At 51.2% G+C, this 25,672-nt stretch overlaps 1 non-coding gene and 1 pseudogene across 1 annotated transcript; one reads left to right on the top strand and one right to left on the bottom strand.

Annotated features, from left to right (window-relative positions):
• Window positions 1-1,182: 1,182 nt before the first annotated feature.
• Window positions 1,183-18,880, top strand: LOC129149959 (60S ribosomal protein L37a-like; annotated as a pseudogene).
• Window positions 18,881-22,297: 3,417 nt separating this feature from the next.
• On the bottom strand, window positions 22,298-22,423 carry LOC114229400 (small nucleolar RNA SNORA27). The gene has a single exon (XR_003615482.2). It is a non-coding gene; the product is annotated as a small nucleolar RNA SNORA27 (small nucleolar RNA).
• Window positions 22,424-25,672: the final 3,249 nt, after the last annotated feature.

Genomic DNA, 25,672 nt, shown 5'->3' with positions numbered 1-25,672 from the left:
TCTTGAGGCAGGCAGGGGGAGATGGGGACAGGTCCTCTCTGATGCAGATGGCCTCAGAAGGCCAATAGGCTTGCTCCTCCTGCACCTTCTTCCCTGCTGAGCAGTCTGTCAAGGCTGCCCAGCAACCTCCCAGAAAAGGGGCCTCCAGCTCTGATTGGACAGACAGAAGCGAGGAGCCAATGAGGGGGTCCAAGGAGCCACAGTGAGCTCGGTGTTGTCAGTGGAGTCAGAGCTGATGCAGCAGCTAATGCTGGCAGATTAGCAGGAGGGTGGGAGCCCAGGAGACAGAGCGGGGGGAGTCGCAAACAGTGACGCAAATGCTTGGCTGATGCGTGAGGAGACAAAGATGGAGAGAGAAACAGCAGGAGGAGGGGGCACCCCGCAGCCCACAAGGACGTGCTCTGCAAGACTAACCTGGAGAATGTTTTCTAGAATAGCCTCCCTTCTTGACTCCCCAAATTGTGCACACCTTTTCCAAGCAGGCTTCTGTGTCTTTGCCCTTGCCAAATGGTTTTGAGCTTCAGCCCAGGAGGCATTTCCCAGAGAAGCCTTCAAGTCCCACAGCCCCCTGGCTCAGGGACACAGCCCAGTCCCATTCTTGGTCACACTACATCTGCATTTCCCACTAGCCTGGAAGGAAAAAAGATCCATAGGAGAGAGGGAGGTATAGAGGTGCAGAGCCCACCTCCGGGAGAGACTGCAGCAGCCGGGGGCATAGATGTGGATGTCGAGGACCATCGACATGGTGGCTCTCTCTGGCCCCCTCATGCTAGCCCATTCCAGGATTAAAATGTCCTCTCTGCTTCCCCTGCACAGATGGAAAGGGCTGGCTTCTTCCAGACAACTGGATGCACACCGAGGACGTGGCAAGGTAGCTGGAACTGCCAATACAGGCATCCTGGTCCCCCTGAGCCCCTGGACCCCTGGCCTGGGATCTTTATGGCAAGGGTGTGAAAGGAGATAGCAGGCTGAGCGACCTCCCTTCTCTCACCCTGGGTGGCAGGGTAATAGGGGCTATTGGATGTCAGGCAGAGACCTAGCTAAACTGGGAGGGAAGAGGAGCAAAACACCTTTAGTTTGCCTCCCAGGAGCATGGAATATCGTTGCACATGAAGGAGACACACCCAGGGGGCATGGGTGTTGGGGCTTGTCTGAATGTGTGTGTGCTGGGTGCTGGCTACCATGAGGGAGCATGAGTGGGCACATCCTAGGCAGAAGAGCAAGGGGCAGGGCTTCCCCAGAGGTGAGCTGTGACACTCTGCACCCAGGGGGCTGAGCGGAAGCCCAACTGCATATGCCCACATGTATCAGCTTTCCAAGGGACCCCTTTCCTGACTGGCAGGGATCCACACAGTTCTGTCTCTTTGAACCAAAGCCAGCTGCTCAGCTCTGGGTGGACCTCTTAGGTATGGGCACAGCATGTGGGGCCCCAGTGGGACAGGGTGAGAGTATGCAGCTCAGAACACAGCCCATGCAGCCAAGCCCGGTGACCAAACATGAATGTGGCAAATGACATCTGGATGAAGCCATCAAGGCCTTGGGCCGCCCAGTGCAGGGGCTGGTTGCTGGACCAACCCCAGACCACGTTTTAATGAGCAGTTTCATGGGGCTTTGGGGTATGGAGCTCTCACAGAGGCAGAGCCCCAGAATAAGGCCTCCTCTGCCACCTCAACAGAAACCTAAGTGCTTCCATCTGGGTCATGAGGGGAAAGGTAAAGTGATGACAAGTCCTTGTTGCCCAGCAACTTGTTCCTAAGATGAGTGGACCAGCCAGTTCTGATTGTTCAGCTGGTCGCTACCAGGGGTCTCAGAGTAGACAGGTGGCCTAGTGGAAAGAGACTCCTTTCTCTCATGGGGCCTTGGCTCCCTACCATTGCATAAGAGTGTCAATGATTAAATAATGGAAAACCAAAGCCTGCAAGGGGGACCCCAGCTGTCACACCTGTTCCCCTCTGGGTCTCCTCTGAGAGCCTGAGTTGGTCTCTACAATCCAAAGGCTCCAATCTGCCAAAGCCACCCTCCAAGGCTGTGCCCCTCCTCACCTGTGTGACAGTCTGACTTGCTGGGACCTGCCCTGGTGATGGGGGATTCTCAGCATGGGGGAGACGCCTGCCCATTTGCACTGTAAATGTTCCCTTTGAACAAAGAGCCTCCAGTGGCCCCAGCATTGGGGAAAGGACTCAAAGAAAAGTCCCATGCCTTAGAGCTACCTTCCAGAATAGACACTCAGGTCCTCTTTGGGTGTGTTTCAATGAAATGCATTTGAGCTTCAAGGTCAGGGTCCTCCCTTGTGCATAAGTGCCCCTGGGAGGCCCTTCTTAAGTTCTTTCAGGGAAATGAGCTGTCTCAGGATTGGGGTGGTCTGTGTTACCAAGGAAAGGATGACACTGAGGTAGTCAAAGCCCACCTACTAGAGAGCCCTACCTGCCAACCAAGGGGCGCAGGTGTCTTCTCTCAGACTGGCCTTCCTTAGCTCCCCTCTGTAGCCGGCCTGGCAGCTGCCAAGCCTGAAGGGGGCAGCAGTAACACAAGCTGAGTCGGTGGTGGGGACACTTCTTGTTCAGAAGGCCTCAGAGACTAACCAGCTGGGTCCATCAACTGCTATTTCATAGGAGGGGCACACTGGTGCCATCAGAGATGTGGAAGAACTTGGTCAAGGTTGCAAAGCCACACATCCAGACTGTCGTCCAACTCAGGTGCAAAGGAAAGAGCACTAGAAAGGAGTCCAAGTCCTGGTTCTGTCAGAACGAGTCACTGGAAATTTCACTTACCCTCTCTGGCTGAAGATGAAGCCCTTTTCTCAAAGTGCTCCCTGACCCTGGCACCTGGTCCTGGTGGGAAGGCATGGGCTTCAGTGCAGCCCTCTGCTCCTCACCAGTGACACAGGATGATATTCAGTGCTGTCTTTCAGAGCCTCCATCCCTGTCTTGTCTTCCCTCTGGAACATCCCCTGGATGTCAAAGGTCCAGCATCATAGGGAGAGCCCAGGCTGAGGGGCAAGGGTCCCATGAAGGCTGCGGCAGGAATTACCACAAGCCAGGCTGAGAAACACCTGAATACAAAGATGAACAGTGCCGAGGCCTCAGGCAGGACATGGCATGGAGTGTGAAGGGGCTGGGAATGCTAAAAGTCAGGGAGAGTGGCCTCCACCCCCTCCTCAGGTGCCCTTGCTCCCTTTCCCTCAGTCCTTTCTCAAGGCGGGCACTTGGCAAACTGTTTCAGTTTTGACCCAGGCAGACCTAAGCCAGCACTCAGGCAGCTGACCCGATTCCCCAGGCCAACAGGGTTGGAATGACCAAATGTCTCATTTTATGAAGGTCTCGTGAATGAGGGTACCCCAATTCCTGGTCTCAGCAGCTGACAAGAGGACAGGCGGCAGCAGGTTGCTTTCCTCCGGAAAAGGTTGGAGTGGGCGCTGCTGCTGCTCCAGGGATTCCTGGGATCCAGAGGGTCTCTGCAGTAGTGGGGTGGAAGGGGTCCTTCAGAGGCCTGCCAGAGTGATGACTGAGCAGCTGGGTCTGCAAGACCCGCAGTCTGCTGCTCAGCACTCAGCTCCCAGGGGCCAGTGTGAGGGGCTGAGCAAAGAACCTTGACCTGCCCCTGATGCTCCAGTCCCGGGGGTTCCTGCCTGGAGGCTAACCAATGGGGCGGCAGGAAGGAGATGCACCACATGGAAAAAAGAGCAGGAGGAGACTTGGGTTGCAGAGGGGAAAATGTAATATGGAAAAAGAACGCATGGGGGGAGTATTTGTAAATGTGCTTTACAGGTAAATGACTTCTGCATGAAAGTCTGGAATTTTACCTCCTCCCATCCCACCCCCAGTATCCCAGAATCTAGACTTCTCGGCGTCAGCGCTGGAGGGCCGCTTGGAGGCAGATGTCTGAGGTGGATTAGCTCCCTCCCAAAGCAGTGGGGAGCTTGAGCCCTGAGGGGACAAAGGGAGCCATGGCCACCTGGCCACTGTCACCCTTGAGGAGCTGGGATTCCTTCTGGCTCTCCTGTACCCATTTTCTAGCTCTGGGCAGGCTGAACACAAGTGACTGCTGGGGGTGACTGGGCCATTTCAGACGTGTCTTGTCTGCCTGGGCCAGTAAAGGGAAGAGCCATCTGAGATATCTCTGTGGATACCCAGGACTGGGCAGGGTCAATGTGCTGGACACAGCAGGACCCAGGAGCCCTCACCCCAAACAGAACCCCTTGGCACAGCAACCTATATGAGCTATTCTCATTGTTCCTACAGCCTCCTCCTCCCCTGGTGTACCATGAGATGGGGCACTGAGGAACCCTGGGAGCGCACCTATGGGGTCTGGTCTGGCTATGTCCTCCACCCCCAACACCCCAGTTGTCTCTGCAGCCTGGGAACCAAGGCAGTTTTAAGCCTGGCCCAGTGGGACAGAGATGCAATCCCCATCTGCACACAGACAGCCAAGGGAGTTCAAAGGGACTCAATTGTCATGGAGCCCACCCTCACCCCAACCAACTCCCCCTCTCCAGGAATGTCCCTGTACCGTCACTGCTACCACCCATTCGGCCTTTGCCAGGGCAGGCCCAGTGACAGGGAAGTCCCCCCACATTTACACCTGACTGCCATGGGCAAAAGCTAATTCCTTTTGTCCTAGTTACAGGTGATCACAAATGAGGCTCAAGAGAAAAAGCAGTGCCAGCCCCCTCTCCCCACCCACAGCATCTCCCACTTCAGCTGACCTTGGGCGGGCCTCTTCCTCCTCCTCCTCCTCCTCCTGGCAGCTCTCTCCTACCCAGCTCCCTCCCGGTGCCCTCCTTTCTCACCTTTCCCTCCACCCAAGTCCCCGAGTCCCCTGAGCTCCACTCTCACCTCTTATCACTGTCCTCATTTTTTGGATAAAAACATGGAGACCCAGAGAGGAGAAAACATTTGCCGAAGGCCACCTATTCATTTATTCAAAAAGCATTTATGGAAAGTCAGTGCTGGTTGGGTGCTGGTCAGACAGATAGGCAGCTTAGAGAAGCCTGGTGAGGGCACTGCCAGAGTGCTGCATTACTCAAGGAGGTGCCCTGGGCTCGGGTGCCCCCAAAAGAATGAAAGAGTGAGTAGGAGTTCCTTGGGCAGAAGTAGTGAGGCAAGTCCTAGTTTTTGGGTTTTTGTTTTTGTTTTTGTTTTTATTTTCAGTCTAACCCAGGCACTGAAAATGTTCACCAGGGACACCCGTTCTTGTGATTGGAATTCTTGAGCCTCTCTCCATAGCAACCGTTGGCCACATCACGCTCTCTGGGAAACTGACCTAGTCATCAGAAAGTGGCGTTCTGAGCCAACGATCACAGGTACCAGACCAAAGGGGCTGGATGCGTGCCTGAGGTGTGGCCACAGATGGGGCCAAGGCCAGGGACCACCTTGCACAACCCGCAGCAGCGTGGGGACTGCCCACCACTGATCCCAGTGGCCAGATGACCTCTCTGACCCAGGGTGTGGCCACAGAGCTCCACAGCCACCTCATCGGTCGCCACCAGCGACCCCAGTTCTCCACTCCCTCTTGAAATGGGAAGCAAGCACACTCCCCATGGGAAAAGCATAGACAATGTTTCTGCAAGTGGCCCTGGGTCCCTCTGGGACACGTGCTTAGGCTGCAGATTCCTGTCTCCCCACATCAGAGTTTGAGAATGACACCCACAGAGCCTCCTGTCCTTTCATTTTCCAGTCCCTTCTCCACCCAGGCCTGCCCCTCCCGCTTCCCTTATCCCTGGTCTTCTCAGTTCTCAGTCTTCCCTGTGCCTCAGTGCCTAACACGGGCAAGGGATCAGAAGACACTGGCCAAATACATCCGCGTGTGTATGTGAGATACGATAACCTGGCTCTATTCTTAATCCTCAAATGAGTCTTGATTGAGTTTCTCTCTGTGCCTCAGTTTCCCTTTGGAAAAATGACTGACACTAGCTCTGCCCACCTCTTGACCCATCCATAGCCATTCCTCAGTGGATGGTTAGTGTCACACAAGTGCCTCCATGTCAATTTTTCCCTTCCTGAAGAAAACCACCAGGAATGTTAACCGTGGGGAATCCAGATAAGGCTCCAAGGGAGTTCTTTGTACCACTCCCACAACTTTGCTGTGAGTTTTGAATTGATCCAAGACAAACAGTTAAAAATAAAAACAATGAAAATTTAAAAAGAAAGTGAATCCGATTTTAATAGGCATCCAGAAATTACCTAAGAATGAAGTTTTCTGTGGCAAATCATTTAACTGGGAGTTTGATACCACGTGCATCACCGGCACAGACTAGCAGTGATTTTTAAACAACCGTTTTTCCTTAGGTGGGGAGACTACATTCCTCCCAACCTGCCCCAACCTCACCCCTGGCCACCACAGCTCCTAGAGGACCACACTGTGGTCCTGTCTCAAAGGACATTCCTGACAGCACTGCCTCTGTGCCGGGTGCCAGCTGCTTGCCGCTATGTAGCAGGTGCTCCTGGCTTCAGCCTCCCTTCTGTACAGGTGACAAAATCCAGGCCTCCAAAGGCTGTGTGATGTGCTCAGGTTTGCACAACTAGATGGTGGCTGAGCTGGGGTTTGAACCCAGCCTGACCTCCCAGCCACTCTCTTACCCCGGAGGCTGTAAAGGTGCCGCCCTGTCCCACCATTCACTTCCCTGTTGCACTTCAGGAGCCTTCTGCCAGCTCTCTGACCCTTGGAAGCAATGATGCCAACCTCTCTTGAACATCGCTCTCCGGCGTGTGGGCTCCCTGGGTGCGCTGCCCTTGTCCTGGCATCAGCAGGCACAGTGGAAATGCATTCAGAGTCCCTGATGGATCCCAACCACAAGAACCCAAAGGCCCAGGGCGCCACGTGAGCTGCAGCTCTCCTCTTCCTGGGCCACGGTCCTGTCCCATGCCACGAAGGCCTGGCAATGCGGGCAGCCTCAGGGCTCAGCTCAGAAAGCAAGCTGGTATTTCACATGAGCTGGCACCCTGTGGGCTGTGGCTTGAAGCAAGTTCCAGACCTAAGAGATAAGTCACCCATGGAGGCTGAGTGGAGAAGGGAGGAGGGCTCCCAGCACTGAGCCAGATTGGGGACTTCCCTCGGCATGCGACTGAGGACAGTTCAGGGATGGGGTGACAATGCTTAGGGTGGCCAGGTCCCAGGCTCACCGCTGAAGATCCAGAGTCTTTTCCCTGCCCCTGGGGTCACTGCCCTCAAGTTAAGGAGGAACTGAGGTACACAGTGCAGCTGGTAGCTCCTTACTGAGTGGCCTCTCTGTCTCCCAAACTGGACTATCATTCACAATTTCTTCCCAGGTTCCCTCTGCTCAGCTCTGGGTGGAACATACAGGAACTTAGAAAGAACTGGGTGGAACATACAGGAACTTAGAAAGAACTGGGTGGAACATACAGAAGCTTAAGAAAAAACTGGGTTTGTTCTTTTGGTCACAAGGAGGAGGTCAGACTCAAGCAGCCCCAAAGGATGTGAGGACCTTGACCTGGTAGCTGCTGAGCTCCTTCTCCTACTTCCAAGCCCTCCTTCTCTAGGAAGCCTTCCCTGATCCTCACAGTCAGAGTTGCTCCCTTGCTCCTGGAACCCACGGCCCCTTGTGCTTATGCCACTCAGAGCCGCAGCATCCAATGTGGTCATTGGCCATCTCTGTAGCTGACTTGTGAGTGTCCCGAGGGTTGAAATGAATAGATCTGGAGCAGCGGCTGTGTGCCTGACCCTGGGCTGGGTGTCTTCCATAAGCTCACTGCAGCTGAGTATGGAACCCCCAGCCAGGCCAGGGCTTCTGAAGGCCATACCAGGAAGGCGTAAGGGCTGGGGCTGGGAATTGATGAAAGGAGTGGGTAGAGCAGGTAACACCTCACCTCAGAAAGAGGTATCATCTGCTTCTTTCCACACTGGAGTGGCCCAGAGGTGATGAGGCAAACAGCACATGCACTAACAGCTGGTAAGCTGGCCCAAGGTCTGTGCATCTGTCCTGGCCACTTGCTTCTAAGTGGCAAGCTAGGCCTCTGAGCTGTCCCTGATTTTTCAGATGAGGCAGTGGAGGTCCCAGGGAGGTAGGACCCTCCCTCCCCAGCCTTCCTCCACAGCTTTATGTGAGCTGGTGAGGAGGAAGTGGGAACCCAGAGCCCCTCCCCACTCTCCAGGCCTATCAGCCTATGGGACCCTGCTCCCTGTCCCCAGCCAAATATCAAAATTATAAGTCCAAAGAACCATGAAACCAAGGCAAGAATGGGTCTGGGTGCCAGAGGCCTCGACCACTGCTGGGTGGGGTGTGAGGGCTCTTTCTTGGGGTTCACAGACTGTGGTCCTGAGATGCAGCTGCACAACCTTCCACAGTGTCAAGGCTGAGTGTAAATGGCTGAGTGAGAACACAGACAGTTTCTACTGAACTTTGGATGTCCCAGAGCTCAGGCACACCCACCTCTGACTGAATCTGAGCCCCCAGCAGCCCTGGGTGGCAGGTCATCTGGCGAGTCACCCCCTTAGACTGATGGAGCGGCCCAGATGCCCCCAGCTTGGAAGTAGCAGGGAAGATGGACAGAGGGAGAAGCTGAGCTTTCAGTCTCTTTTTTGAGTTGAGATTTCACTCTGTCCTTCCAAAGAGGACAGACTCTTGGCTCCCCCTGCCCCCATCAAAACAATCCAGCCACAGAGTCACGCTGGCTGCAGATCCCGTTGATAACACCCAGTGACACTTGATTCGGCGCCTTCTGTCTGAGCAGCTACCTTCCCCATGGCCCTCCAGGAATCTACTGGGGGCTCACAAGCAACCTGCGAGCCTCCTACTCTGGGTCTCAGTTTTCTCATCTATAAAATGGACACAGGGTGAACTAGTCAATCTGAGACTCCCTGATTCTTAGGCCTGCAATTAATTCTCAGAGCTCCCTGGCCCCAGGCCACTCACCAACAATCAAACCCTCTTACAGAAAGAGCGAGAGGGCAGAGGAATCAAGCCAGCCTTCTTTGCCTCTCTCAGTCTTTGCTCACAGTGAAAAGCAGAAAACCAGGTGCACTGCCTCCCCAGCGGAAGCCCAGGGGGGATGCTTCGAGCTCGTGAAGATTATGGATAGGGAAACTGAAGCCCGGAGTTGTCCCTGTCACCAGCCTTGCTGTCACCAGACTGAGCAGGGGCCCGGTGCCCCCTGCTTCCTCTCTGTCGGGCTGCCCCGACGGCGACTCGACAGCCCTACCTGGCACAGGTGCCCAGCTCGCGTGGCGGGCGGAGGGTCTGGCGGAGGCGGGGCGCGGGCTCCCTTGGCCAGGCCAGGCGGCGAGCGCGGGGCGCGGGGCGCGGCGGGGAGCGCGCAGGGCGGCGAGGAGACACGGACTGGGCTCCGCCCGCAGGAGAACAAACAGGTTTTCTCCGGCGCCCGGAGCCTCGCCCCTCGCCCCTCCCCTCGGCCGGCCCCCTTCCTCTGCCCTCTCCTGGGGTAGGTAGATGGGCCTGGCACATTCCGCACATTCTCCTGCCAGTGTCCTGGCCCGCCCGCCCCTTCCCGGACCCGCCCTGCGGGGCTGCAGGAGAAATCAAGGCCGGGGCTCCCCGCACCGAGCCCAGGGCGAGCTCCAGAAGGCTTTGCCCCTGTGGAAAACTTCCAGGCAAATTCCTCCAGGCTCGCGGCCCCGGACTGGGAGGCCTCCGCCACGTGAAGGGCCCCGGCTGCCTAGTTGCGCCCCTACCCGCTCCTGATGTGATCTGGCCCCCGCTCGAGGCCAATGACTTCCACAGATGCTGCGGGTTAATTCTGTCGAGAACTACTGTTCCTAGATCCATTTTACAGATGGAGATCCCAGACAGGGGCGGGGAGAGGGGCAAGGGGGGGTTGGGGGGGAACAGTGGCTGGCGGTTGAGATCATGCAGGAAGTCCCAGAGGCTGGGAAGAAGGAGAAGAAAGTGAGGCCACACTGGGGAAGTTATCCTGGAAGGCCATCCTGGGGGGACTTGGAGCTCCCAAGGCACAGCAGCAGGGAGCACCCCGTCAGCAAGCAGGGCCATGGCACAGGCTGGGCAGGGAGACACATAAAAACACCGAGGGCTAGTGCAGTTTGATCAGTGTCATCCATTCGTGCTTTTTGAGCATGTGTATCATTCAATCAAGCTTACTGAGTACTTGCAATGTGCAAGGCACTGGGCGTGGGGTGTGGTTGGGGGGGGGGCAGGATGGAGGGAGCATCAAAAGAAGCCGCTAACCCTACCTGTAGGGAGGTGGGGGAGGTTTTCCAGGCAAGGGATAGTTAAGTCAGTCTAAGAGACAGTAGAGTTGGTCAAGAGATGCCCTATCAGAATGACAGAATCAAAAGGATGGACCAACAGGTTCTTCATCCAGCCCTAACAAGTCTATATCCCAGATGGCCCTCCAATCCATGCATTTCTCTCCACGCCCACTGCCACCATCCTCACTGGTCTCTCTGCCTCTGATCTAACCTTCCTTCCTATGCAGTCTCCATACAGAAATCTCTGTAACAGTTACACGTTGCTCCACATTTGCAACTGTTTGATGGCTTCCCATCACTCTCAAGATAAAAGCCAAACTCTTGCAGGGGCCCAAGGTGTCTGCTGCACCAACCTCTCTGCAGGCACAGCCAATCTCCCCCTGGATTCATTACATTCCAGCCACGCTGGCCTCCTTCTACCTTTGTAATGCATCACAAGTCCCATCTCCTTGGGGCATTTGCTCCTGGCACTCAGACTCCCTTTATGTCTTTTGTCCACTTGTCTGACTAGTGAACTCAGTCATCCCACAAAACTTATTTCCAGTGTCCATAATCCTTCCCTGACTGCACAGGCCACTCAGTCAAGTTGATCACTTCCTTCTGTGTGCTCCCCTAGTTTCCTCTGATAGTATCCATTTAGCATAGTGGCCACCATCCTTTCTTGTTCTAGATGGTGAACTCTGGGCGGGCAGGGCCCTGTCTGAGTCATCACTGGGGTATGGAGACCAGCACAGGGTCTCAGAGAGGATTTGCAGAAGACCGAGCGATGTTGAGATTCTGGAAGCTGCCTTCATTTTTCTCTTCCTGGAGGAGGTGACCCTGTGTCTGCGTGAATCTGTGTGGGGTGTAAAGGTGGGGGGATTGTATATACACTGAGTGGCCAGATTATTATGATCTCTGAACACATAATAATCTGGCCACTCAGTGTATATGCTATATAATAAAAGGCTAATATGCAAATTGTCCCCTCGACCAGGAGTTCGACCAGCAGGCAGGCCGGCCAACCGCCCATGTCTCCTCGCCCTGGCCAGGCTGGATGGACCCCCTCCCATGCACAAATTCATGCACAGGGCCTCTAATATATATATGTATATCCTAATAATAGACAAACATGTAATTGACCGTACCTCTGCTATGCCCACAGCCAATCAGGAGTGTGTATGCAAATTAACTCAACAAAGATGGCAGGTTAATTTGCATATGCAGGCGCTGAGCGGCCCAGCCAGGCGGGATGCCTACTATGAGGGGGAGGGAGAGGGTGGAGGGAGCTACAGGAGCGGTGCTCTGGCCAGGAGCGGGGACTTGCCGGCTCCTGGGCAGCCGGGAGCAAAACCAGGGGAAGGAAGGCCTATTCTTGCACGAATATCGTGCACTGAGGGGTGTGTCCCTCAGCTCAGCCTGCCCCCTCTCCAATCTGGGACCCCTTAACCCTTTGCACTCGCTTGCTTTTTTCTCGATTCCTTTATTCTAATGCTAACCGTGTCGAGTCACACTCGACATCCGAGTGCAAAAGGTTAATGAATGTCCGACTGTCCACCGGGATCGGGCCTAAATGGGCAGTCAGACATCCCTCTCACAATCCAGGACTGCTGGCTCCCAACCACTCGCCTGCCTGCCTGCCTGATTGCCCCTAACTTCTTCTGCCTGCCAGCCTGATCACCCCCTAACCACTCCCCTGCCAGCCTGATTGATGCCTAACTGCTCCCCTGCCGACCCAATTGCCCCTAACTGCCCTCCCCTGCTGGCCTGGTCCCCTCCAACTGCCCTCCCCTGCAGGCCTGGTCCCCTCCAACTGCCCTCCCCTGCAGGCCTGGTCTCCCCCCCAACTGCCCTCCCCTGCAGGCCTGGTCTCCCCTAACTGCCCTCCCCTGCAGGCCTGGTCCCCCGCAACTGCCCTTCCCTGCAGGCCTGGGTATCCCCTAACTGCCTTCCCCTGCTTGCTTGATCACCCCCAACTGCCCTCCCCTGAAGGCTATCTTGTGGTGGCCATCTTGTGTCCACATGGGGGCAGCCATCTTTGACCACAGGGGGACGGCCATCTTGTGTGTTGGAGTGATGGTCAATTTGCATATTACCCTTTAATTAGATAGGATACACTGAGTGACCAGATTATTATGCATTCAGAGATCATAATAATCTGGCCACTCAGTGTAAAGTCACTTCAGTTCATCTCTGTCTCTTGCCAACAACCATTTTTATGCTTCCAGTTTGGTGGCCAACATCTATAGCCTTCCTGCCCCACTCCCGCATTGAGCTGCTGGTGGCTGTGGATGTATCTGGCTTGGCATCCTAGCTCCTAAACATGAGACCTAGAGTGTGTCACATCCCCTCTCTGGGCCCCCTTCCCCTTCAAGAGACTATATCTTAAAGAGATAGAATGTAAAGGACACAGTGATGGATTTGATGTAGGGGTGAGGAAGAGGGTGGCCTTCCTTCCCAATGCCACCACTGGGAATGGGCAAGTTCGCTCTAGAGCCCTAAGTCTGGGTGGGCCAGCTAGAGAGCACAATCAAGAGTGGTGTCCCAAGCCACCAATGGCCAGTCAGTGAGGGGAGGGCATCAGATGGGTTTCCCCAGGGCCTCAAGCTCTTCCCATGTCCCAGGTGATTCAGCCCTGCCCAGGCCAGATCCACCACGATAGTGTCAGCCAAAGGGACCAGCCTTTCCTCAACTCCTCCCTCCCTGCTAGTCTGCCAGGCCCTGCAGCTGATCTCACTTGCAAACGGGTTTGACTTGAACAGTCACTGCCCTGCCCTACCCTGCCCTGCCCTGCCCACTTGTTCACTGCCCCAGTAGAATGCCCCCACCCCTGCCAGAGCCACCCCTAGCCACCTCATCCAAGCTTCAGGGTCCCTGCCAACTTTATCAGCTTCCTCTTTGACTCCTTGCCCTCAGGCACCTGAATCCAGACACACCAACTGCTCTCATACCACCAGGCCCCTTCACAAGATGTTCAGTTGGTGGTGACCTCCTAACCATTCTCAGTCGCAACATTTGCTCCTTCATAAATTCTCCTTGGCCTAGAATTTGAGGGCCAAGACCCTGGTGGTTGATGGCTGCCCCAAGTCTGGGCTATAGCTGTGCTTGCCTGGCTCGAACTTGGCCCCATTCTTGTCTACTCTCAGCTTCTCTTGTGTCTTGGCCCCTATCTCCAGCTTTAAGGCTGGCCAGGCTCTGACAGAATCCTCCTGAAGCCCGCAGCTCAGGCAGTCTCCCCACTGACACCAAGGCCCTTAGGTGCTGCCTCTAAGTAGGGTGGGCTTAAGGGTGGGGCTACGCTTGACTGCCTGGGTAGGGAAGAGGTCTGGAAAGTTGAGGCAGGAGTGGAGAGGTCCCCTATGCCAAGTGAGGCCATAGCCCACGAGCAGACAATGGAAATAGATTCTCTGGAAAGCCAGATTGAAGCAAGAAGATGAGTACAGGGATAGGTGGCTATTTAGAAAGAACTTGCCAGCAGTGCTCACAAGATCCAGGAAGGCCCCTCTGATCTCCAGGCCTGGGAATGAAACTCAGGCATGCCAGTCTAGCTGAAGAGTTTCCAGGCTAAGGAGGGGGATGATGGATGGGGCAGTGAAAGCTGTCAGGCCTCAACGCCAACCCAGGCAGTCTCCCCATACCAGAAGGCACTGGAGATGAACAATTAACCCAAACTCTGCCACTGTGTAAGTTGAGAAACATAAGTCCAGAGAGGGATGTCATCAAGCTGGGGTCACATAGCCAGCCTGAGGCATAGCTGGGACTAAAACCAGGGCTCCAATAGTTCTGAATGGAGCCCCCACCCAGTCTGGGTGCTCAGGTTCATGTGTGGGAAGGGCTGGGTTCCTGTTTGCACCCTAATCCCCTCCTTCCCTCCCTTCCAGGGCCCGCCCTGCCGTCTCATCCTTCTAAGCTCTTCAACCAGTTTCCACTTGCTGGGCGACTCCACAGGCTCCAAGTAGGGTGGATCCCCCGGGGGGCAAGGGTCCCCAAGTGTGGCTGCACCCACAATGGCCCCTAGAGACCTGAACCTACAGGGCCAGCACATTGAGTGAGACCCTGCCTGCCTGGTCTTGCATTTGGAGCCCCCCTGCCCCACCACCAGCCTGCACTTCTGGCTAAGGGACTGGTCCCCCTCCCTGGAACTCATACATACTCTCAGTCACCAAATGCCCCCTTTGAGCCTCCTTCCTCCAACGCACTACCACCCCCAGTCTTGGCTTGGAATAACTCCCAGTCTGGTGCAGAAGGCAGACCAGTTCAGCTCCAAGGAGATGAATCCATGCTCTGTGGACAGTGGTTCCACTAGGAGCAAGGAGGTCATGCAAACAGGCCTCCCTGGCCACTGGGACATTTCTTACCCCTGCAGCCTGAATTTCCCGCTGCCTTTTGAATCTACTACTTTGAATAAGCCCAGGAACTGCTCCACCATCAGTCTTGGCCTGTGTGACCTGATGCCCCAGAATGCAGACTGCTTTTTGTCTTTGGCTGTGAAACAGCCCCAGTCCAGGCCTCTAGAGGACGAATGCGCAAGCCGAGCCAAGGCCCCGCTGGCAGATAATCCCCACATGCCCTGAAGAATGGCTTTTTGCTGCTTTAAGAATCATCCACAGATCGGAAAAAGAATGTTCTAATTGGAAAACCTCCCCGCCATGGTTTTCCGGAGTTTTAGTACAGTTGGCCGGCACGGAGGCTCCTGGGATAAGGAGGAAGGGAAGTCATGAGGAGGAGACAGTAGGCTCCCTGCCCAGCGCCCCCTCATCCCTGGAGCTCAGCCACTCCCACCAAGGGGCCATGCTGAGGGTCTAGTCTGTTGGCAGGCTGGGGAATCAGCTGGCCCCCTGAGTCTGGCCCAAGCTCCACCCCCGGGGGAGGGGGGCAGCCTGTCTCAGAAGCAGCCTGGGCTCCAGGACCCTCTGATGCCCACTAGGTATTGTGAGCCCAGGTCCAGAAGAGAAAAGGTGTGGAAGCCACCACCTGTTGAAGAAACAGGAAGCCTGAGTCAGTATTGGGTTTTGTGTAGTGCCCCCAGAACTGACTGGGACCCTGGGTTGGAAGACCTGGCAGGGGGATGCAGTCTGCATGGGAAAATGGACTTCTGAACAGTTAGATCTGTCTGGAGAGGGAGGGAGTTTTCACTTAGGGGCCCTGCTAAGCCTAGCTTGGCAAAACCGCTGGCTGGGGAAGCCGAGGCCACAGAAACCCGAGGGTCTGTCCAACTCCAAGAGTTGCTGATTTGTTCCTTATGGTTAAGCATTGCCCTTGCACTTGGGAAAATGCCCACCTGGGAAGGGGAAATGCAGTGGATCCCTGAAACCCCTTCACACAGGAGAGCCAGGTTACTGTGATTTACCTCTTAGGATGTAAGCTTCTCTGTTAGTCTTTTCTGGAAACCTCCCTCCCTGGGTGCTCAGCTGCCTTGATTTCCTCCAGCCTTTGAGAGAGTAGAGGGGAGAAGTGTTTGGAGGCTGCCTCCTTGTCCATCTGAGCAGGACAAGGGGCTGCTGGCCAAAGTCCCCCAGCCTTGGTGGAAATTCAAATCTCAGCATAGAGGGAAGGACTGGCTCTCATCACCTGGCCCCTCTCCATCCCTCTTGGCCCCAGTAACCTGTATTTGGGGACTATGAACTCAACCAAATAGCTCTATGATCTCTGGCATTGTGCTCTCCTCCCTTTCCCCTTCTCCCCCACCTGCTCTGTTGTCACCTTGAGGACCACAGCTCCCTAACCAGCACATATCTCTAGAACTCTACTTGCCATTATAGTTGCCACTGGCCACATGTGACTATTTAAATTTAAATTAATTACAATTAAATAAAATGGAAAATTCAGTGGCTCAGTCACAATAGTCCAGTTTTAAGTGTTCAATTACCCCCATGTGGCACAGCTCAGATAGAGAACATTTCCATCATCACAGAAAGTTCTGGAGGACAGAGGCACTCTAGCTGCTTCACTTCTTCCTTAATTGAAGTTGGATACCCTCCACTAAGCAAGGTACCCCTACAGCCTCCCCCGGGGAAAGTCTTCCTTTCCCCATATCCCACCTACCTTGGATAGACTAATCTTCCCTTGGATGAAAACCTCATCTTCCTTGATGCTCAGGCTAACCAACTAACACATCCAACATTCAGGCAAATCTTCACACCTGGCTCATTCTTCCTTTCCCTCCATACTTCACTGAATGTGAGGAAGTGATTGGGAGGGATGGGGGCAGGATAGCAATGAGGTGGAGTAGTGAATGTGTGACTTCAGTATCCATGCCTGTGGAACACCCATTCACCCTCAGGACTCCCAGTTCTTCGACCTTGACTTCTCTGAAGACCTAGTCAACTACACCGCAGCCACTTCTTCCTATAGATAGAGCCTGCATCCTGTCATCACCTCTAGAATGTCTAGTACAGGCCTTCTATTTTCTGATCCCTACCTTCTCTTTTTCTTTCTTTCCCTCATTTCTCACATCCAATTAATCAGCAAGTCCTGATTGCAGCTCTACTTCCAAAATATACCCTACTACTTCTCCCTACTTCCACTGCCACCACCATCCTAGTTCAAGCCAGTATCCTCTGTCAGCTCCTCCCTGGTCTCCCAGCTTTCCACTCTTGCTCTGCTGCATCTATTTTCCATGAATCAGCCAGAATGATCTCCCCTTGTGTGTTCACTGTCTGGGCAATAAGGTGACTCTATTAGCCCAGCTGTCCAAGCTGGAAACTGGGGTGCCATCTGAGACTCATCTTTCCCTCTCCCTGTATAGGGATGGTGCCTGCTGTGGATTTTGTCTCTTCTCCAAACTCTCAAGCTCCAAGCTCCCAGCACAATGAAACCATACTGTACTTCTTGCTGATTCCCACATAAGCCTTGTTGTCTGTCTCCAAACCTTACTGTTGACTGAAGTCCTCTTGCCTTGGTTAACCCCTACTATACTCATGCATCTAGCAGGAAATCATCCCTAAGCACAAGACCCAGTTAAGTGTCTCTTCCTGGGCTGCACTTATGCCAAGCATTGATTACCGGGCAGTCACTGTCTCCTGTCTCTCTCCTCCCTTCCCCCTGCATGTAGGAAACACATCTTGTGCTTGCCTGCTCCCCCAAGTGCCTGGTATGGTACTGAGTGGACACACAAGGGATATTTACAAAATGAATAGAAGAAAGAATAAAATTTACTTTCAAATGCAGTGTATAATCAAGGTAACATTTCAAATCAGTGGATTAGAAGTATATCATTCAATAGATGATGTTGCACTGACTGGGGGGGGGGGGGATGGGGAGACTGGATTTCCTACCTCATACTCCACACAGAAATAAACTCCAGATGGCTTAGAAATTTAATGTAAAAAAATAAAACAAAACCATGAAAGTCCTAGAAGGAATCTTGGGGTGGGGACAGCCTTTCTAAGTATGTCATGAAAACCAGAAACCATAAAAGAAAAGAGAGAGAAATTAAAAACTTCTGTATGGCAAAACCCACCATAACTGTCGTTAGACAAATGACAAATGAGGCAGAATTATTTGTACCACATATGACAGCCAAAGGCTTAATCTTCCTAAAATAAAAAAGGGCTCTTTTCAAAGCAAGCAATAGGAAAATGGGATGGCAAAACAGGGAACAGACAATTCACAAATGAAGACTTGCTGAAGTCCATTAATATATGAAGGAAATGCAACTATTCCCACCCCTTCATCAGATATGCAAAAGTTAAAATAGATCTGCAAAACCTGGGTTGCGTGGGATGTGGAAAAATGGTTTACTCTCATGTCCCAGGGGCCATAGGGGTGGGAGTATTAATTGCTGTGACCTTTCTGGGCTGGCAAAATATGTAACAAAATGAACAAAGAGGACTTCCTTTGACCCAGCAATACTTCCATTTAAAAATTACTTTTATTATCTGATATATAAATGGTATACATGTATAGTATATAAAATGTGATGCATATAAACATCTACCCACCAGCCAGCACCATTATCTATGCCTTCTATATTCAGTCTTGATACTCAGGATGACCTGTCCTGGCTTGAGATGAAAGGAAAATTTCTCTGCTTGTGCCCTTGATCACATCTCTTGCCACCTATTCAGGGACATCTGGCTAACATTTCTCCCTTTCTTCCGAGTCATCAATAATTTCCTCTTGGCTGGATCATTCTATAATTCTTCTCACCATAAAAAAAAAAAAAAAAAAAAAAAAAAAAAACCTTGCTCTCAGTGTCCGATCTAGTTCCCGGTGACATTGCTAAATGCACCATGAAGGTCAGAAACGTCGGTAAATACGGACCGTTATGGCGCCTCCCTTGGGAAAATGGTGAAGAAAATTGAACCAATGTACACAAGACACTGGGGAGGGGGGAGTGGGATGAGGGCATGTGACAGGGGGTAGGGGAGGCTGGGGGAAGGTCAATGGGGAAAAAAAGGAGATATATGTACTACTATATGTAATACTTTAAAAAATAAAATAAAGTTAAAGAAAAAAAAGAAATTTGAAATCAGCCAGCACGCCAAGTACACTTGCTCTTTCTGTGGCAAAACCAAGATGAAGAGGTGAGCCGTGGGGATCTGGCACTGTGGTTCCTGCATGAAAACAGTTGTTGGTGGTGCCTGGATCTACAACACCCCTTCTGCCATCACAGTAAAGTCAGCCAGCAGAAGACTGAAGGAATTGAAAGACCAGTAGAAGCTCCACAGTTTGAAACGTTGCGAGCCTATAATAAATGGGTTAATTTATATAACAAAAAAAAGCAAAAGCTTTTTCTTGATCCCACCTTCCCTTCCATTTATTTATTTCCCTTTCCCCTTCTCAGTAACAATCCTGAAGATAATTATCTATACTCCTTGTTTCTGATTTCTCTTCTTTCTATCTCTTCCAGAATATCACAGAAATGGCTCTTGCCAATGACACCAGTGCCCTCAACTTGTTCAATCCAATGATCAGTTTTAAGTTCTCATTTTACTAGACATGTGAACAGCATTTGACATAAGAAATACTCCTTCTGGAAACACTTTTCCTTTGGCTTCCAGGACTCCTTACTCTTATACTTTCCCTCCTATCCCACTAGCCCCATTTAAGTCTTCTTTGGCCTCTTCGCCTGTCTTTAAATACCATCTGAAGGCTGGTGACTCCTAAACTTAACAATTCCAAGTCAGCCTTTCCCCTGAATTCAGATTCCTATATCCCAAAGTCTATTCGATATCTCCACTTGTATACCTATTAGGTATTGTACTTGGTGTTCCAAACCAAACTCCTTACCAGCCCTTCCAAATCCATTCTTCCTGCAGCTGTCCCCACCAAAATTGATAGCCACATATCCTTCTATGTGGCTGGGGCCCAAAACCTTGGTGTGATCCTTGACTCTTCACTTTCTTTCACTCCTCACATCCTATCTGTCAGGAAATCCTCCAGCCTCACCTTCCCAAAAGATCCAGAAATCTCCCTACTTTTCCCCAACTCCACTACTTGGTGAATTTCTAGTGGTTTTGCTGTTAACAACACTGTTCTAAACATTCTGTGCACATCTCCTGATTACATGGGCAAGAAATTCTCTAGTTAAATGGTTGTCAAACTTTGATGGGCATCAGAATCCCTTTTGAGAGCTTGTTATAGTGCTAGCCCTCATTCCCAGAGTTTCTGATTTGTTTAGGAATCATTTGCATTTCTAACTAGATCCCAGCTGATGCTGACACTACTCATTGGAAAATCACACTTGGAGATCCACTGCTCTAGGGGTATATGATACCCAGGAGTAGAAAGGCCAGGTCATAGGATACATGCATGTTCAAACTGATAACAGAGCATTGATTTTCTTTCCTGTCAGCAATGTCTGAGAATGCCCAGTGCTCCACATCCTTGCCAACACTTGTTGTTGTCAGATGTGTTATTGTTGCCAATGTAGTGGATGCAAAGTGTTAGTTCATTGCAGTTTTGAGTTGTATTATTGGAATTTATGCTCAGGTGGCAACTGCATGGGGTAAGTGAGAAATACAAGTACTAGTATGCTCATTGCAATATTTTTTATGATATTAAAAACTGGTAATGCCCTAGTCGGGCGTCAGTTGGTTGGGCGTCATTTTGTGCACCAAAGGGTTGCTGGTTCCATTCCTAGTCAAGGCACACGCTTGGGTTGCAGGCTCGATCCCTGGTCCCTGGTAGGGGGCATGCAGGAGGCAGCCAATCAATGTTTCACTCTCATATCAATATTTCTCTCTCTCTCTCCCTCTCCCCCTTCCCTTCTCTCTAAAAATCAATAAAAATATTTTTTTAAATGCTAACATTTAGTCTACATTTTTATCCATAGGCGTGTTCAAAATTTATCACAGGTTCATATGCAGCTGATCAAGTGATGATTTTAGGTCTCTAGTTAGGGACCTGGGAAATGCCTATAATACGTTCTTAAACAAGTGGGGAAAGCAGTTTACATAAGATACATGACAGCATGTATAGCATTACTTCATTTCTTTAAAATTGTCCGAAGGCATTGAGAAACACCTTTAATAACGTTAACACTTGTTACCTTTAGGAGATGGATTGGGAGTTACTTTTACTTTTTCAAAAAATAAGTGTTTGGTTTTTTTAAATATACTTATCTCTTTTTCTTAAGAAAGTGATTTTCAAAAAGTACACCCTTATATTTGTGTTTGTATATGCTAGAAAGTATCTGGAAGGTTTCATATGACATTGGTTTGAGCAGCTGCCGCTAGGCAGTGGGTTTGTGTGGGCTGAGTGGGAAGGTACTTGTGCTTTGAGTTTTCTCTTTATTCCATTCTCCACTCTTTGAATTTTTATGACAGTATTACTTTCGTAATAAAAAAAAACACTAATGAAAACAAAAAAGAAAAGAGAGCTATTCTTAACACCCAAGCCAGCCCTGTCAACCCCTGCCAGCCCCTGCTGCTACTGGCCCAGCCCAGCCCACCAAGCCATGCTGAGGCCCCTGCCGACTTCACAAGCAGCCCACTCAAATCGTGCCAGACCTCCTCTGGCTGAGGAGCTCTGGAGCTGCGGAGCCAGGGCCAGTAGTTGGGCTGCCCAGGAGGGAGCTCCTCCTGCTTCTGGGTGATGCATTGAGCCAAGAGTAATATGTTACCCCCACAAAGCCTGCAGCTGTGGGTTCCCCTACTCTCTGTGCTGGAAGGAGAGGCCAGGCCCCCAGGGGGCCCAGAGAGAAGGCATTAACACAGCCAAGGAGCTGACTGACTGTCAGAGGCAGAAAACTCCAATAATGAACCGGTGTCTCTAACAAAGCACTTTTAAGTCTGTAAAGGTCAGTGCTAAGAAGAAATAACTCTGCAAAATCAGAAAACGTAGAGATGGTGAACGTGAACTCTTCTACAACAAACTTGTATGGCAGAATCTGGGGTCATCCCTAATTGAGAAAGAATTAATTTGACCTAAAACAGAGACTTCACACAGCAGGGATTGGATGCACATGGAACTGTCTACAGCTGTCTTTTCTCAAAGGACACCTTTCTCAAAGGTGAGCTTTCTCCTTTCTGTAGCCCCTCTGAGCTATCAGCGACTGCCATGTCAACATATGTACTCCCTTCACAGAACACATCATGGTTTTTCTCTGTCTCCCCCACAGCCTGTGACCTCTAGAAGGCAGAAACCGACTCCCATTCCTCCCCTCCAGGCGCACACTAAGCACTCAGTAAATGCTGGAGCAATGGAATGGGTTCCTCTCCAGTATAGAAAGAAAATGGAGATGACATTTTGTAAATGCTCACTTTTCAAAACTCAAGGTAGAGGATGACACCTGGGTGTCCCCTGGCATCACTGTCCAATCTGCAGTGGCCCAGCATGTCCATCAAGCAGGTGGCACACAGGGCTCACCTCACACTGCTGGATTCTAGGCCAAGGCAGTCTCTGTGGACAAGTGGGTCCCTCCCCAAGGAGTAACTTGGAGGTGACAATCTCTTGAATATATTCTTTCTCGTTAATAAAACAGCTGCACAAAACAAAAACTTAAACCCAGTGGTGGGACTCGACCCCCGCCCCCCTAATCACACCATCACACCGTGGATAGCAGGACAGCCAGCCTTTAGCTGTCCTCACACAATTACTGCATTTGACCACTCTTAACATTTGTGTAATAATATGTATTCACAATTAGGAGCCCAGTAAGTATGTGGTGTTTTATTTATTTTTCTTTTCCATTTTTTTCCTCTGACAGGATACAAGACAAACACCCAGTTTGCTTGAGTTTTAAAAGGATATTTCCTTTGCCCTACTTGAATGACCAATAAAGACATACACTGAGTGGCCAGATTATTATGCGTTCAGAGAGCATGATAATATGGCCACTCAGTGCAAGTCCAACTGGCAAAGTAAAAAGCAGGTAATGTGGTGTGCTTTAAAAACAAGTTAAATTGTGCTTTTGAAATTTACATTTTAAAAGTCAAAATGATTAAAATTATATAAAATTCTATGCAGTCACCCCAGAAGGGGTCCCCTGAATCCCTGACTCTACTCTCTCCTTGTGATATAGGACAGAGGAAAATGACACTTGGAGGCAGATTTCAGGTAGACCATGTATATGTCCCAAGTGCCTGCTTGTGCCAAGCCCAGGTCCCAGGTGGTTCTGTCTGGTAGGGGAGAAAAAATGCCCAAAAGGCTTAACAAGTCACTGAGTCCTGAGGGAAGAACTATTGTCAGAGGGAAGAGGAGCCACTGGCATGGGGTGGGAACCAGTTGGGAGAGGGGAGAAGGACATTGGGGGGAAATTGAAAGAGATGGTCCTGGGAAGAGTAGGTGGGAGGGGAGCCTGGATATGGCAGAGCCTGTACCCATTTAGAGGGGACTTCCATGCTTCCTTGAGCTTCAGGTCTAAAGGAAGGAGGAGGTAGAGGTGGAAGGTGAAATCATGTTGTTCTGGAGTGGCTGAGTGCTCCTTTGGATCACAGGTTAATGACTACAAAAAGGAGGGAGAGAAGGAAAGAAGGAGGAAATCTGCTGTCAGTGAAATGCCACCATCAGGTCAAGGCTTTTTGTAGCTTATCCCTATCTGTAAAAGTTGGATTCACAGCTTTTTTTCAAGACAAACGTCTTTATTCCTTTATTATATTTCCCCAGGGGAAAAGGCAGGGAGGGGGACAGAGGGTCAGCATGTGCTTTAAAATAGAGATAAGAATATCAAATGCCATAAACCAACCTTAATGGGGGGCCTCTTGCTCCATGAGCTTGGGAAGGAGAGGAAGAGGTCAGCAAAATGGCATGGGTGGGGCCCCTCCCTATGAAGTCAAGACTCCACATCAAGCTAAGTAAATGTGGAGTCACATTTGTCCATCTTCTATTAGCTCATCTTGTGGCCACTTTGATGTAGGTTTTTTGCACCAACAAAAATGTTCCTATGTGGCTGGGATATACTTTCATCTCCCTTTTCCCTGGCCTCCACTCCCAGCTTCGGCAAGGGAGGTCCCCACTGGTCCTCTCCTCCTTTGGTCTGAAGGGGTTAAAATGTTTGCCCCATCCACAGAGCGAAGGACAAATGCTTGGTGTGCATTAGAACAAGGAATGGGAATGGGAGAGAGAGAGAGAGAGAGAGAGAGAGAGAGAGAGAGAGAGAGAGAGAGAGAGAGCCTGTTTGCTTTAGTTACCTGCACAAAGGTTTTATGCATGAATTAGAGAAGCCTTGGGAAGTAACTGAGGAAGGGCATAGAGTAGGAATCTAATTTGAGGGGCAGGTAATAAAAATGGTTTAGAAGATAATGAGACTCTCCAGGCCAGTGTGGCTCAGTGGTTGAGCATCGCCTTATGAGCCAGGAGATCACAGTTCCATTCCTGGTCAGGGTACATGCCCTGGTTGTGGGCAGTGTGCGGGTGGGTGGAAGACAGTCGATCAATGATTCTCTCTCATTATTGATGTTTCTATCTCTCTCTCCCTCTCCCATCTTCTCTGAAATCAATAAAAATATATTTTAAAAAAAGATAATGAGACTGAGGGGTCCGTGTGACAACCAAAGTACCAGAATATTATGGGGCTGGGGCTCAGAAGGACTGTCCAGGGCAGAGGCCAAATGTGCCAGGGCAGAGGCAGCTTTTGGTGGCTCCTGAAGGCCACAGAGGGCATGGCCTCACTTAGGCCATATGGGAAGGGTTCTGTGTCTATAGAAGAATAAGGAGGGCCAAGGAGGAGCCCTGCCCAGCTTCATGAGGAAAGAGCCTACAAAGGAGGGATCAGAGATCAGGCAATAACAGTTACATTTGTAAAGACTCATCCAGTTGCAAGGAGCAGAAACCTACTAATCCAGCCTGAGCAGGGAGCAGAGGGGAAATGGGATATCCACTGGGGATGACCTGCTTGCTCCCCAAATAGTACCAGGAGCCATTCGAAAACAATTTGTTCCCACTAAGAGCCAGGTACTTTTCGAATTCCTGGCTGAGAACTTCAGGCATTAAATGTTCTTACAGTCTAATGACAGCCAGCAACAGTTGCGGCCAGATACCTTCCACCAGGATGTACCCAAGGTGGCAATACAGGCCTCAAAGCATCCCTATGAGATAAATACTGTGATTATTCCCATTTTACAGATGAGGAGACTGAAGCCCACAGTCACACAGCTAGCAAGTGGTAGATATGAGCCTGGTTGTGCTTCAGAGCCTGGACTCCTAACTTCCATGTCTATTACCTCACTGAGCTCAGACTGCTCAATTATCAGGTTACATGCAGAATCAGGAATCAGGGGGAATCTGTGGGAGTCGTGCTAGCCATACTAATAGTGAGGCTAATATTTATTGCAGGATTATTATGTGCCAGGCACAATGCTAAGTGCTTCAGTTAGTGGGTGCCCTGAGAAAATCCTCTAGGGTGCATGGATCCCCCCTTTTTTCTGCCACTTTGTAAGGAGGCTTTCTTCCTTTGGTCAAAATTAAATTATTGGAATCCTGCAGGCTTTAACTATAAGAGAGGCTGGTGCAACCTACTGCTTATGCCAGAGTTTAAATATCTGTGCAAGATACCACATTTGAAAAAGAAGCATATGATTGGCTTTTAACAGGATATTTCTAAACAGATCAGGGGAGGAGTTGCATTTGGGGAGCCTGACCTTGAATATCTGACTGCTTACAAAGAGAATGAGGACTACACCTCACCAGCCCCTCCAGGAAATGGTCCATGTCGGTCTGTCTTCGGTGAAGAGGCAGGGGGAGATGGTGGCTCAGCTCCAACTGAGCCCTCTAGCAGAAGCGTTGCTATTTCTGGGAATGAGCAAGGCAGAGCTGACCCCGTGGACCCCAGGCTGCCCAAGGGAATCCACCCTTGTTCCGCACAGGTCTTCAGCACATTTTGGACCCTTCCTGGAAGCCAGAAAAACAGTGACCTTTTCCTCTCCTATAGGCCAGAATGCTATTATGGTCAAGATGAGGACACTGGAGTTCAGAACCATGAGGTCATTTGCCCAAGGCGACACAGCTGAGGAGTGGCTGAGCTGGGATAGCAGGCCAAGGCAGCCAGAGCCTTTTAAGAAAGTAACTAGCTTGCCTAGGAGACACAGCTGCCTGGCTCTGAAAGCCCTAGAAAGCACGAGACGTT

Source organism: Eptesicus fuscus, chromosome 1, assembly GCF_027574615.1.
Source record: "Eptesicus fuscus isolate TK198812 chromosome 1, DD_ASM_mEF_20220401, whole genome shotgun sequence".
In the NCBI taxonomy this organism is placed as follows: Eukaryota; Metazoa; Chordata; class Mammalia; order Chiroptera; family Vespertilionidae; genus Eptesicus; species Eptesicus fuscus.
Note: the sequence above shows the minus strand (reverse complement) of the source record. Positions and strands in the feature narration are given on the sequence as shown.